At 34.3% G+C, this 14,471-nt stretch overlaps 1 long non-coding RNA gene across 2 annotated transcripts; it reads right to left on the bottom strand.

Moving 5' to 3' along the window:
• Positions 1–2,810: 2,810 nt before the first annotated feature.
• On the bottom strand, positions 2,811–14,471 carry LOC128217447 (uncharacterized). Of its 2 annotated transcripts, none has more exons than XR_008258225.1 (7): positions 14,419–14,471; positions 11,156–11,250; positions 10,285–10,428; positions 7,953–8,058; positions 6,848–6,924; positions 5,789–5,891; positions 2,811–4,898 (listed from the first exon to the last, which is right to left on the bottom strand). It is a non-coding gene; the product is annotated as an uncharacterized LOC128217447 (long non-coding RNA). The 2 variants fall into 2 exon arrangements; XR_008258224.1 differs by lacking the exon at positions 14,419–14,471 and adding an exon at positions 14,184–14,262 and having other exon boundaries at positions 11,156–13,915.

The following is a 14,471-nucleotide window of genomic DNA, read 5'->3' as shown; positions in this document are numbered from 1 at the left end:
CATATTTTATGGCATTAGGGGGACAAATTATATATATCTTACTTTTGACAGTTACTTTTATATAATTGTGTGTAATAAATCCACAAACAATGACCGGTCGAAACGGGAGGACTGCAAATTTCATAGGATATTCATCAGAAATCTTTTACAGACCATCTCATTCATTAAATGAAATTCAGCTTCAGTCACTTGGTATGTGTACCGTTTGATAAACAAAAAATAAAATGGCCAGGGGCGGATCCAGGAATTGTCGTTAGAAGGGGGCGTTACTAAGACGCGTTTGCAGGAGGATTGAGGGTTACTAAATCAAGAAATTTTTAACAATTTGTAGTCGGAAATGATGCATTATGTGCGTATTTATTTTCTTCTCATATATTGACACAAAAAGTAAACTTGGACGATTTTAAAGGCAGCGCACGCCGATTGCGCCCCATGCTCAATCCGCTAGTGAATGGTGACTTAATATTTGATATATTATGGTTAAATAGAACTTTCAGTTGAATTATATAGAAACTGTAAATGCTAAATACAAGTTCTGTGCTTGTAAAAACAATAAAAGTTTCGTCTGCACAGGAATGTGTCTGTTAACGCTTGAACAGTTAGCTCATGATTAAAGAACATTGTTCATTGGGTTCATTGTGACCCATGGAAGTTTTTTTTTATTAAATTCCAACTTCCCCTTAAATTTTACTTGCCTAAAACTTTAACCTAAGTCAATCAGGGGCCATAACTTGTATTATGGAGTTATGTAACCTCATTGGCTGATGGTCCTGAACAATTGTGTGAAGTATTAAGTCAATTGAATGATGGGTATAGAACGCCTTAACCAATAGGCTACGGAGACGGTTTTAATGCATGTACTCAATTGCAGATTCAGGGGGGGGGGGGGGGTCGGTCCCAGCGCACGCGCCGTCCCCCGCCCCTTTGAATCGTCCGTTTATAATACGTTCTCAGTCAATATCGGGAAAAAAAAACAATAGTAAGATAAAAATGCATTATTTCGGACTATAAATTAGGGGAGTCTAACCCCCACCCCGGTCCAACATTTTAAGCCATTCAATTTCTGTTCTGAGGGAGGGGCGGATGTGGAAAGATTAAGCCCATGAGTTTCACGTACCCCTTCTTAAGTCGATTCCTGGATCTGCCACTGATATCTGTAATCAGATTTGTTGTTTCATAATGTTATAGTTCCTTTAAACAGTTTAAACCTTTTATGGCATCAAAATAAACAGACGCATGTTCAGTAAAATCACACTCTGTATACAACGTTCTCGTACTCCAGAGCGATGATGCTATGCATTATATTTATCATCATCTGACTGACTGCCAAAACTTTTCCGTTTTAAGAGACTCTCTCATATTTTGGCACCAAACATATTTTTCCTCGCAATGCATCTGAAAACACTTACATGTATATTTATTTTACTCCTTGGTACTGAAATTTGCAGAAATAATAGTAACCAGGTTGATTTTCTTTTATACTTCAATTGCATTTTTAAAAAAAACGATTAAAGTATTAAAAATTAATCTTGTTCAAGTTGGGAGCAAGCACATGGGGGTGCAGATAACACATAGAATAAAAAACGGATCGCTTATCCACTCGCCCACAGGGACTCATACTAAGGTGTTGAATATTTTAACCTTAATGGAAGTTATTGGTTTATCACGTGATTATGTCAATCAACTGATTGTGCAACAGCCTTTTGTTGAATCGGGTTAGTAACGCATTTCAAAATTTTGGACTTCAAAGACTATATTTTAGCACATATCAACATTTATTGAAGGGTTTCAGCCATCAATAGCTTGGCTTTAACACTTCGTTTGATTCGCCATACTTTATTTCGTAATAACAATCTATAAAATAGAAGTAAAAGATGCATTTTCAAAACACTTAACGCTTCGCTTATGTTCACTCAAAAACTCATGTTCGAAAGATTTAAAAAAAGTATGTCATAATCATATCCTCTTTAGCGGCTGAGTTTCTTAATATTTAAATCTCTTATAAATTTGCCAAATAAAATTCAACATGGGTAAACAATTATAACAAATAACGTATTTTATGTATTGCAACATATTTATAAAAAGATAAAGTCAATTGAATCAAATGAACATTTTCAATGTACTTTTTTTCTCTCGGAAAGTCGACATTTCATCTTACTCCAACAAGTGTAGGGTATGGTTGATTCTCTTCGTGACTGAAATCAACTTTTTTAAACACTTGGTGCATTTCAAATCTAGTCCATATAAACAGCCCCTTCAGATTCTTTGACGATTGCATTTCCATGGGAGATCACTGCGTATGATAAACATACAGGTGTTGTTTAGCCACACTGTGGTTTCAATTATGTCTGGGGCGTAGCTACCCCTCTATTCATGTGAATTCATAAATGTGCTGGGGGGTTCAGGGGCGTGCCCCCTCAGAAAATTTTGAAAACCATGGTGCAATCTAGTGCATTATGGGCGTTCCGATGTGCATTATTTAGTACTGGAAAATAACCAGTTTTAGATTCATGTAGTCAAGTTCGCATACTGCAACTTTGGTTGATTTTTTTGTCAGAATCATGTGGATTCAGCCGCGTATTCACGTATAGGCGGCTACACGCCTGTATGATGTGCATATGAATGTATAATTTGGTTTAAATGATGCATCCTTAATGTAACACCTCCTTGCTGCTACACCAATAGAAACTTCATAGGATGTTAATAGTAAAAGAACTAGCACTGACGTTCCCATTTTTGTCTGAGTCATTTAAATAATAGATAACAAATTACAAGATAAACAAATTTGTTTTGACTTCTTTAATGAATTATATAAAAACATTGTACAAAGATATCATTACACTTTTAAACAATAAGTATGGTTGTCAATTAAACAGTATGCTAGCTTTAAAGATTTAGGCAAAACCATTGGAATTTTACAGCGGTCTTAAAAGGTGTATTTAAAGCTGCAATCTCACCGATTGCTCGTTTTGACTACCGGTACTCTTTTATTGTTTATCTATAAATGGAGTATTTTTTGCAGAAATGTCTAGACCCAATTTTAAGTGATATAAGACTGCTGAAAAAAGATTAGATTGCAGTTCATCATATTTATGTTAAAAAAAATGATGTTTTATGACTAAAAGCATTACGAACAATGACTAAAAGCATTACGAACAATTTAATGTAAATTAACTTTTCGGCAGTTTTACCAAACATTTTTGATTATCTAATATGACTGAATTACAGGAATGATAACCAAATCAGCCGATTTTGAGACAATTTTGTGTCTAAACTGACAATCTGTAAGAGTGCAGCTTTAAGTGTTGATCTAAAGCTTCATATACACATTGTTATATTGTCAATAACTGTTTAAAAGGTCTCATGTACTAAATAAGATAATAATTTTCATAATATCTAAAATTGATTAAAATAAATAAAGTACCATTATACCTATTTCTTAATAGAGCCGTTTCTCATCTGACAATACCATTCAAAGCCATCATTTCAACTATGAATTTATTTTTAACTTTCAACTTTTCTATAGCATATGCAACAAAATATACCAAAAATACAAGCCATGAACAATATGTTTGTTCAACTTGCGTTATCTTTGACCTTTTGATATGACCATTTTCCAGTTTTGTTTATTTGTAAGTTGTGCCCTGAATAATAAAGTATGACTGTATGAATCAAAAACAAGCAATAAAAACACTAAAAATATACCCCAATCCCTGTAATTTCTAATACAGTAGTAAAATCAAGCAATTAAACATTTAGAGCTGCACTCTCACAGATATACCGTTTCCACAACTTTTTTTGTCTTCGAATGAGCAAGTTTTTGCGTAATTATCTGCAAACCAATGATAAAAGATTGCTGACTAAAGATCAGATCGCAGATTTCATATTTCCGTTCGAAAATTAATGTTACTAACAGTTTAAGAAAAGTGCATAAAAAACATCAATGTTTTAACTTAAATAGAAAAATCTGGGATTTAATTTTTCGCAAAAATTGGATGGTTCCAATCCAAGACATAAAATGAAAAAGGTTGTCAAAACATCCAAAGTGTGAGAGTGCAGCTTTAACGTTTGAAAGTAACTCTGTTTGCCTCGTGCCCCTAAACAGGGTTTAATTATATTATATGCCCAGTGGGCTTGTCCCTGTATATTTGATTGTATGATTGCAGTAATGGATACTGGTCTAATTATCTTCTGACAATTTTTCACCAATTTTAAAGAATGAGAAAACACATATTGAGCTCATATAACGCTGTACAATTTAATCTCATTCATTAGGTTGAGAAAAATTCCCTAAAAATATTAATTGTGGAGACATATCTTATTTAAATACATACAGGAAATGGCGACATCATTTACCCTTTAGTATGAAAAAGGCAGTTTCCTGATATTTGAATAGCGTTTTTTTATTTAAGCATCTCAATTCATAGTATGTATCAAGTTTCAAAGGAAACCAAATCATTGTAACAATTGTTTTCAAAATAGATTCACTCTCTTGATAAACTTCTTTTCCTAGTTTCAACTTTTGAGACTTTTTGATGAGCCTGCACCTCCCCCCTCTTATGCAGTGGCTTCAAGCAATAAAGCTACCAGCTCAAGTTGCACAGCTGGTGAACAAGACTGCTGATAGTCGGCAAACTGCACACTTGATGCCATGATAAATCATGTCCATCGACTTCCAGAATGAAGAAATGACGCAGCACAGAATTGATTTCAATTGGACCTCTCTCTACTTTCATCACCTTGTTGTAGTCAAAGACTATGTCTTAGTGTGCAGTGCGGGATCTTGAGAAGCTTTCTGCTCGTCTGATGAAGTAAGTTTGGCAGAGTGTGACACTCCTATCTACTCATATGGCTAGATACCTGTGATCTATGTCTTCTTGTGTGTGCCCAACCATCACCTGAAGAGAATTTAGAGGAAGTTAGTGCTTGATTACAAGTCAATGTGACAAAACAAGGTCTTTCATTTATGCTACCAAGAACTAGTATTCGAAGTTTCATAACTGTATGTTAACTCAAAGCAATTGAGCAGAAACTGTTTGGTAATTAATTTTAAGTCACTGCTTCCGCTTATACTGCAAGTAATATTGAACGTGAACCGACTGACCCAAATGCAATTCTAAATAATTTTTATGTGCAGAAACCTTAATCCTATTGACACAAAAGTAATCCAATTGTATGTCTTCACAAAACATTCTACAACAATATTTGTCAATTTAACTCAAAGATTGATTATTGTTTTTTAGTCAGACAAACATAGAGGTGGCCCTATATCGCTCACTTGATTTGAGAAAGGATTCTAACTTAGTTATTGTTTGGACACTTACTGAACACTTTTGGTCTGACTTTATAATGCAGCTGGTGAAAATATTAAAAGTCCCTTAATAATGGGCTTACAAAAACATGAAAAAAATGTATTTGTTTAAAAATTACAAAGGGCCATAACTCTTACAATATTTAAGTTTGTATTGAGCAGAATAAAAGGCTTTGCCTAAAATACAACCTTAAAACTATATTTACAAGTAAAACAAAAAAATCTACAAATATGTCTTTAGTATCTGGTTTTTGAGAGTGAATGATCAGAAGAAAACATCACACATTCACAATCATATTAAATAATAATTTAGTTTTTTTTAAATTATATTATATTTCAAAAACACTGCAAAAGACAAGACACTTACGTTTCAATTTCTTGATTTAATACAGTGATGATTATCAATTCTTATGAAGGGAGATGGGTCTTACACTCTAACCAGTGCAATTTGCATGTTCTTAGTTGCTCAGTTATTACCTTTCTTAAAATTCTCCTCTTGATCTGAGCCACGCCAAAATGATGGGAGATGCTTTTGTTTTTCCATCAGAATGTATAGCACCTCTGTGTTTCTGTTTGTCTCCTGAAATAGTAAAAGTTTATTAATAATAATAACAATAATAATAATCAGTGACTTTTATTGTAATAATCAGTGACTTTTATTGTAATAATCAGTGACTTTTATTGAAATAATTTTCACCGATTGTGCCTTGCACATTGGGGAACAAAGTTGACTTCTGAGGAGAAGATTTTTCCATATAGACATATAGCAAAAAATAGCTCCGCACCCTGGAGCAATGTTTTTTATTAATCAATATCCAGTGAAAAAATTCATACAGGGTATTGAAACATATTTTGCTTCAAATGAAGACTTTTAACAAAGATAACTTAACTAGCTCTTCATCATACTAAATAAAAATTAACACAGTCTATGCCGCACACAGAGCCCCGCATTTGATCTTTTACCAAAGTTTGATTTTTTATCTTGGAATGAACCAATATATGCGAAAATGATGACAAAAAATGTCTTTGAATTCCCGTCAAACATGTCCGAACCAAATTCAAACTATGGATAATCACTGTCAATCACGATGAAATTCAGCACTTCTTGCCAAGTATATATACCCTTACTTTAAGCAGAAGGCAAATTAAAACAAACACATTTGTCTGAAATTTAATCAAACTTTAAATGGTAGTAGGATTGTCATTTGTTCACGTAAATTTCAAGAATCAGGAAGTGGGGAACATTATAAAGCCATTTAACGATACAAACAAGACGATTTTCTATTGAATGTACAATAGTAGTACTGGGGTAATATGCAAATAGTTATTATCTCAAGAAAAGGACATCAAGACCAGTTCATTTACCAGTAGCATCTGACAGTCAATAATGGTTCTGAGTTTAAAGAGCATAATTTCCATTTTATTGTTAGTTTAATCATTATATATTTAACACCAGTTGTGAAGAAGGAGTTATCATTATATAAGATTATATTATCTGGCAGTGGTTGAAAATGTAAAGTGAGACAAGTTTTTTACCTGTTATTGAACAAACTGTTATGTTGGCAGGACTGTCCTCCTCAGCAATGCAAGAACAGCAATGACTGGCTGGCACTCTGTAAAATGGCGATTAAAATATTTTGTCCAATTAAAACTGTCCCTTTCTAAACAATCCATCAGCAATATATATAAATGAGCTGCGCCATGTGGAAATGTATCTTGGGAAGTTTCCATTCCATGTAATGATGTCATAAAGATGAGCAGAAGACATTACTTACTATGCAGTAAAAGTTCTTACTTTTACAGTAAAGATATCTTTTTTTGAGAAAATTTATCAAAGTGAGCTCTTTTATGTCATGTTTCTAAGTCTTGTAGACATCTATGTTACATATATAAATAATAAACAGGAATAAAATGAGGAGTTGTGTACACACTTATTCCTCCTTATGTACTGTGTAACTCAAGAAAAACAATCCATAATTCTAGTAAATCTCTAGAATTCCCTTACTTTTCTCGCTGTACAAAAATGAATGAGGAGTTGCAAACAAGCAGGGCCATAAAACTTTTGCTATTTAAACTGTACTGCAACAGCAATTTAAAGAGAGTGACACTCATTGATGGAATAGGCACTTAGACAGCTAATTTTCTGAGAAATGGAGATCAGACTAAATTCTCCAGAGATAATTTATAGATTTATTTGAAATAAAGAACATGTTACAGTGTTTGTGTTAAACTTGTTACTTATCCCTGATTTAACAAAATCATTACCTTCAAAATGGTGATAAAATAAAAACAAATATACCTTATCAAACACTGTTTACTATCACATCTGTACCCCCCCCCCCCCCCCCCCCCGTTCTTACATACTTAAGCGGCTGTTACCAAAGTAAGGAATGAAAGGTCCACAAGGCCAATTATAAACCATGAAGCATGAGAATCCTGTTTACTAATTTGATTTTAAATCACCCAAAAGGCTTTCTACACATAATGGTTCCTTAATTTAAATCTAGTCTCCAAAGGTGTCACAGTTGTGATTTCATTGAAAGACTTGAGATACGTTATTTAAAAACATGACGAAAGGAAAGCTTAAACGCAGAAGTCTGGCCGGGTATATGAGCCTGGAAATAAATACGCAAAAGCTCACCATGCTGCTAAGGAGTCTTATATAATTCCGGGCCCCAGTTCAGCTGGTTGATTCCACAAGGCTGGAAAACCGGCCTGGTGCACCCAAGCTTCACCATCAGCAGTATCTGCAAGAGGAGGGTGTAAATCTGGGAAAACGCATTTATAATCAATTTGCAAAAGTTCTTATCCGTCATAAGTAGTGAACATGTATGTGGCTTATAGAACATCTGAAATTAAGTTTAATGAAGGAGACAAAGTTCGGTCTGAGATCTAAACCTGGATTTTGATGCTGAAATTGTAAGGGCCGAATTCAGAACATCCACTCTCACTCACACTCCAACCACATTCCCGTAAGGGACACTCAAATGATCACTTGAGTGGAATATGGGGAGTGACACTCAAGTGATCTGTTCGTATTCACACGCCTCGCTAACACTCCACTTCATCAAGCGAGCAATACAGTATATAATTATACACGTATGTTAACATGATCATATCGGATTATCTGTTTGACTATGGTGATGTTTACATTATACATTGTAAACATATGTTTATTTGAGATTTGAGTACCTTATTGTTAGTTATGGCAACAAACAAATGATAATAAGTGTTATTCTGAAACTGAAATTTACATTTTAAAACAATTGGTTAATAAAAATAAACGTTTTGTGTTGTAAATAACTGTTGCAAAATACGTTTAAATGCATGTTTTTTGTTGTCGTTGTTGTTGCTGTTTTAAATATATAGCCGTTTTCCGTTGTATCACGTAATTCAAATATGTATTCATATATAATCTTGCTTATGTATTCTACATAAAGAGGTCTTGGGCGTTTGAAAATAATATATGGAAGTTGAAAAAATGGAAGTTGAAAAAATAGCAGATGGATAGAATTAGCGAATGAATCTACTTCTTATGGGGAAATAACACCTCGGAGTGAAAAACAACTCAAGAAATGTAGGGGAAAATGGATGAAGATGACGATAATAATAATAATAATAATAATAATAATAATAATAATAATAATAATAATAATGATGATGTTGATGATGATATGGTGGTGTTGGTGTTGGTGGTGCTGCTGCTGCTGCTGGTGGTGGTGCTGCTGCTGCTGCTGATGATGATGATGATGATGATGATGATGCTGCTGATGATGATGATGATGAAAATGATAATAATAATAATAATAATAATAATAATAATAATAATAATAATAGTAATAATAATCCAGCTGAAAGTAGGCTGGAAAATACATATCAATTCCCTTACCACAGTGAAATGGCCTAGCGGCGTCAAGTTAGCGGCCTGGCAGCCTAGCCGCCTCATGTGACTAGCGGCCTAAAATTGTTTCCTATTCCAAAGCATTTTATATGCGTTCTTTTCTAAAACAATGATAAATTAAATGTCCTTTTCATAAATCGACATCCTTTAGCGAATATCAGCATTTCCCCCTTTTCATGGGCTGCTGGATTGAGTTTTGGGGATTTTTAGGGGCTAGGCCACCAGGCCGCCAAGTTCACGCCCCAAGACCGCTCAAGCGTGATGTATTTTGCATAGGAAAACAATTATTTTAGCATTGTTTTAGAAGAAAACTCATATAAAAAAAAACATATAAAAACGCTCTGAAGTAGAAAACAATTTAAGGCCGCTAATGTACGACTAAAAACATTGATTTATCTTATTTTCCATTTAAACCATTGAACCTTGAAATAGATAACAAATTTAGGCCGCTAGTCCGCCAACCTCACGCCGCTAGGCCGCTAACTTCATGCCGCTAGGATGCTAACTTCACGTACCTTTAGCTGCCTGTCTTTGCAGCCATTGATGAATTGCAAACATCAACATTGCTGGGGGTTCAAGATCATTGCGAAACAAAACAAATATATGATAGGCGCATCCTTTTGAATTTGTTTTGTTTATAGATGGCCACGTTATTGAATGAACATGTACTTCAATGGATTATCCCGGTCTCTTAAATATTGTCTGGGAACGAGCATGTCCCTTATTTGTTCCAAATATTTGATATATTTCATCTTTTCTACTTGCCATGTACTTTTTTCACATACACTCATTCAATTCCTATTCACAACCAATCCTCGAGGGCGGTTCAAGTGGCCTAGCCGAGCACTCACAAATGTCCTACTCACGCAAAACACTTGAGTCTCACTCACACCTGTGAATACGGATATACCTTTCACTCGAAAATATCTCGACCGTTATGTGATTACAGAGGATTAACTCATTGAGTGTGAGTGAGAGTGATTGTTCTGAATTCGGCCCTATGTTTTGTTCAAATGAAGTATAAACTTACAGTGAGTACAGAGATATCTTGAAGCCCAGATTTATCGCTTACCTGAAGTTCGTAGGGCAACAATTGAGAGCTTTTCTGTAAATTGCAGGAACTGTCCCCATGAGCCTCTTGTCTGTTAGGGGAATGGTGGCTTAGGTGATTGGTGGTACCACTCTGCATTTTTTATCCACACAAAACACAGTGTATCTGAAAATGACAGAGAATAGCCATGTACTTGTGAAAGCTATGCTAGAAATACGCCGTTATGAGTGTATCAGATGACATTTCCACACAGAAATTGTGAGGCCTCCAATACAGCAGTACTGACATCAATGACGAAAATATATATATCTGTCATGGAGCTATGCTGGTTCTGTGGCGTCAAAACCACTGCAACTGGGCAGTTCACTAGAAACATCTTTTCAGAAAAAAGAAACAACCAATACTGGGTAGCCTTTGTCACCCAGTGAACACCCAGAGCATCTAGTTACTTTGAGCATCTATTTACTTAGAAGTAGCCACATTAAGATCTCAAATTAACAAAAAAGTGTATCCGTAAGCTTTCAAATATTGAACGAAGTGCAACTTTAAGGGGGGCTGCGAGCAAATATTGTCAAGGGCAGAAATCTCGCAGAAGTTTGAAAAAGATTATGCAAAGCTCTAGCTTGATGATTTTGGCCCAATTTCAAATTGTTACTCAGTAACACGGCGGCGTAAATTTAATCTAACATCAATATAGTTACACAGGAAAATAAGAAATAGCTTTAAACTCTCTAACATTCATGGCAGAGTGTCTGATGATGGTCCAGTATGCCAAAAGGACGGAGAATATGTGAAGCATGCACATACACACCTTTACAACCCAACATTTGGTTATGGTTTCACAGTTATTCATTTACACAAACTCACAATCAATCAATCAATGCACACCCACCTGGAAAGGTACGACATCCTTTGGAAGAGATGAATCTTGCAGTCTGGTAGACGGTTGCTGACTTAACTTTATTGTACCATTGGTCCAAGCAGCAACTGCAATTAGATAAACATGTTGATGTTCGCACTTAAACAAAGCTTTGTATTGAGTAAAATTAAACATGCAGCCTGTATTTAAGTGTTTAGACAGGGGCAGGCAAATCTTTAAAAAAAGTCAAAATTTTAAAATTTAAATAAAACTAAAATTGTACAAACCTTATATAAATCATGTGTACACTTGAAAATACATACAAGGATACAATGTACACATAATCAAACGCTACCTGAGAGAATCATTTTTTTTCAAGAACTACTTGAAGGGGTACTGTGATCCGCAAGCATTAATTTTCGTTGTGGGCGGACACCTTTAAACCTCTTTCCCGCACATTAATTAAACACATCTTATGTTTTGTCAATGCCGGTTTTGATGACCAGTATAAAACTAAAAGCAGTTTTTCTGCCAATATTTACCCAAATGATTTGGATGAATGCTTAACAAGAAAGTGCAGTGTACACAATTCAAAATGTTCCAAAAATAATGAGCAATCTGAAATCTGACCCCTTACATTCCTTAAATATTCACAAAGAGTTAAGTTCAAATTTAAGCAACAAAAATCACATTCAAGCAGAATAATTTCAAGCAAAAATGAGCATGAAAATAGAAACCAACTGAATTGTATTTTCAAATGTTCCATCCGTGTTTGTTTGTTATCTTTTTATGATTCAAATGGTAAAAAATTGGTGCAAATGTGAGAAGCTCTGAAGAAGAAAACTGATATTTTAATAGAAATAGTGATGAAATCACTGACATTATGTTTACTTAGCATCTAAAGCAACAGACCAACCAGACCTACCAGTATGCTAATCTATATTTAACTGCTAAATTTTAAAAACCCTAAACATACAGATAAGATCTGTGGCACAGTTGTTTACATTGTGTGATTAAAATGCATATATTTTTGTTGGTGATTAGTTTAAATCCAAGATTTGTTTTCAGAATATTAAATGTAATAATTTTTTAATTCATAGATGTTCTACCATTGAGAGGAATTGTGACCTTAAGCCAATATTTTTTAAATATATAGACCATATAACTTTAGAATTTCATTTTTTTTAAATTGCATAGAAGTATTGTAAAATGTAGTGAGTTTGCTGAATGAGAGTATGCGCTTTTTATATGCTTATTGTATTAAAAATGTGCCCATATGTTTAATTTTGTAACTTGTTATTGGAAATTAATACATTGGAAACTCACTAAACCGGACAAGGTCCGGACTGGGCAAAATTTCCGGTTTAGTGAGGATTCCGGTTTAATGGGGATTTGATGTACGGAGTAAGTTTACTCAATATATTAACTGAGTTAACCTTTAAAGGCTTTTGTCCTCTAGGGACAGTTCAATTCTCCGACCTTTAGACGGAGGTTGAGACATGATTAAAGCACTTGCAAAAGTGATAAGCATAATTAAACATTTCTGCGTTTTTATAACCATCTTTTTTCCAAGTCTTGAAATAAAACAACTCTCGTAATTTAATGCTTGTTAAGTATGTTTGATAGTTTAATTAAAGCACCGCTCTAATTTGATTCAATCATAGAGTCTTTAGATAAAACAACCCTTCAAAATGATCACTAAAAAACCGTTTCTAGTTCTTTATTTTCTGCAACAAACAAATAAATGTTTTAATCAATTTTCTTTTTACAAGTTTGATTATCGTTTGATTATCGCACGACAGTCAATCCACAGCGCAATCATCATTATCGATTATCATGTTAACATAACATCACAGGTGTAATATTTAAAGACGTACCGGCTGTCAAAACAAAGTGACACGTGATTCGCGAATTCCTAATACACATAATTATTTTGACATGTTTGAACAAAACGTCCGGTTTTGTAAGGCAAAATTACGTTGACAACTAACAAATTTTCTCGATTTTTTGTCCGGTATCCGGAATTCCGGGGTTCCGGTTTTGTAGGGATTTTTTTACATTGATAATAGAAGGGGAAAACCGGGACTCTGATAAAATCCAGTATCCCGAGCATTCCGGTTTTGTGGAGATCCAGTTTATTGAGTTTCCACTGTACCATAACTAATCATTTTAGGCTGTTTTTTGTTGGTTTCGGATATAAAGTATGCAGAATATGGATCAATTTTGTTCGTTTTAAACAATTCAAACAAATATAGTCAATGAAATAGGTCAAGAATGATCATTTATGTAAACGTAATTTTACTCAAAAATACATCGCAATCAGTCTTAAATTATTGTTTATAAGTAAGCAAAATGTAAGAAAATAATTAACATATTTTGGTAGTATAACAAATCATTTCTAATTTAGCATGATATATATATATAATAACTATTGAGTAACATAAATTATTGGCTTGTTACTAGTGAGAATTTGAGTAATGTCTCCCAATTGGTGTCTTGGTTGCTGTGCCATATACATCCAGGTTCGAACAATACACTTCACGAGGTGCTAAGTGTACTATTTATCACCTTGTTAAATGGTGGTTACCATATGAGCAATTGATTTCTTGACGGTTACGAATTGACTAACAAAATGGTTACGAAATAACCAAGATTCAGCAGTTACGAAATGGTAAGGTTACAAAATGACCAGATCCCCGTCAAATGCCCCTGGGGACATCCTAGGTTAGGCCCATTCCCCGTTTTCAGCGCAAAAAACAACAACACCGCATTCACTCAGCACTGCCGGTCCACCTGGAACGTAAAAACATGGCCTATTTCCCCTGCTATCCCCGGTATAAACAAGACCTGCCTGGGGGCCATGGTTACAATTGACTGGTGCATAACTGTGGCAGAATAAGGGAAATATTTTATTGTTGCATTTATTATCAAATATGAGAATTTAAGACACTAATGACATGACATTGACAAACAAAATGTAAGGCATTTGTATCATTTCGTCTTTTATTTATTAAAATCTGAGATGTTAAGGGAGCAAATCCCTTTTTAGATTGGAACATACCAAATAATAATAAGCGACGATGTAGTGGTAAACCAAGTTTGCTAGAAATCAATCGAGTTTCTCCAAAATACAAGCAAAAATTACACCGGATGTTGATACTAGTGACTTAGTTTCGGATGAACAAAATCCGGATAAATCATTTGCTTTTCATCCAAAGGGTAGACGATTTATACTACTGTACAAAAGTCATAAAAATAAACGAAAAAAACGTTGAATATGTATTTTAAACACTTACCAAGTTACCATTCTCTTTCCGTAAGAGATGAACGCCATACTGCATAATTGCAC

The sequence above is a fragment of the Mya arenaria genome, chromosome 14 (assembly GCF_026914265.1).
Source record: "Mya arenaria isolate MELC-2E11 chromosome 14, ASM2691426v1".
Lineage (NCBI taxonomy): Eukaryota > Metazoa > Mollusca > Bivalvia > Myida > Myidae > Mya > Mya arenaria.
The sequence above is the reverse complement of the archived record's forward strand: the minus strand, read 5'-3'. Positions and strand labels throughout refer to the sequence as shown.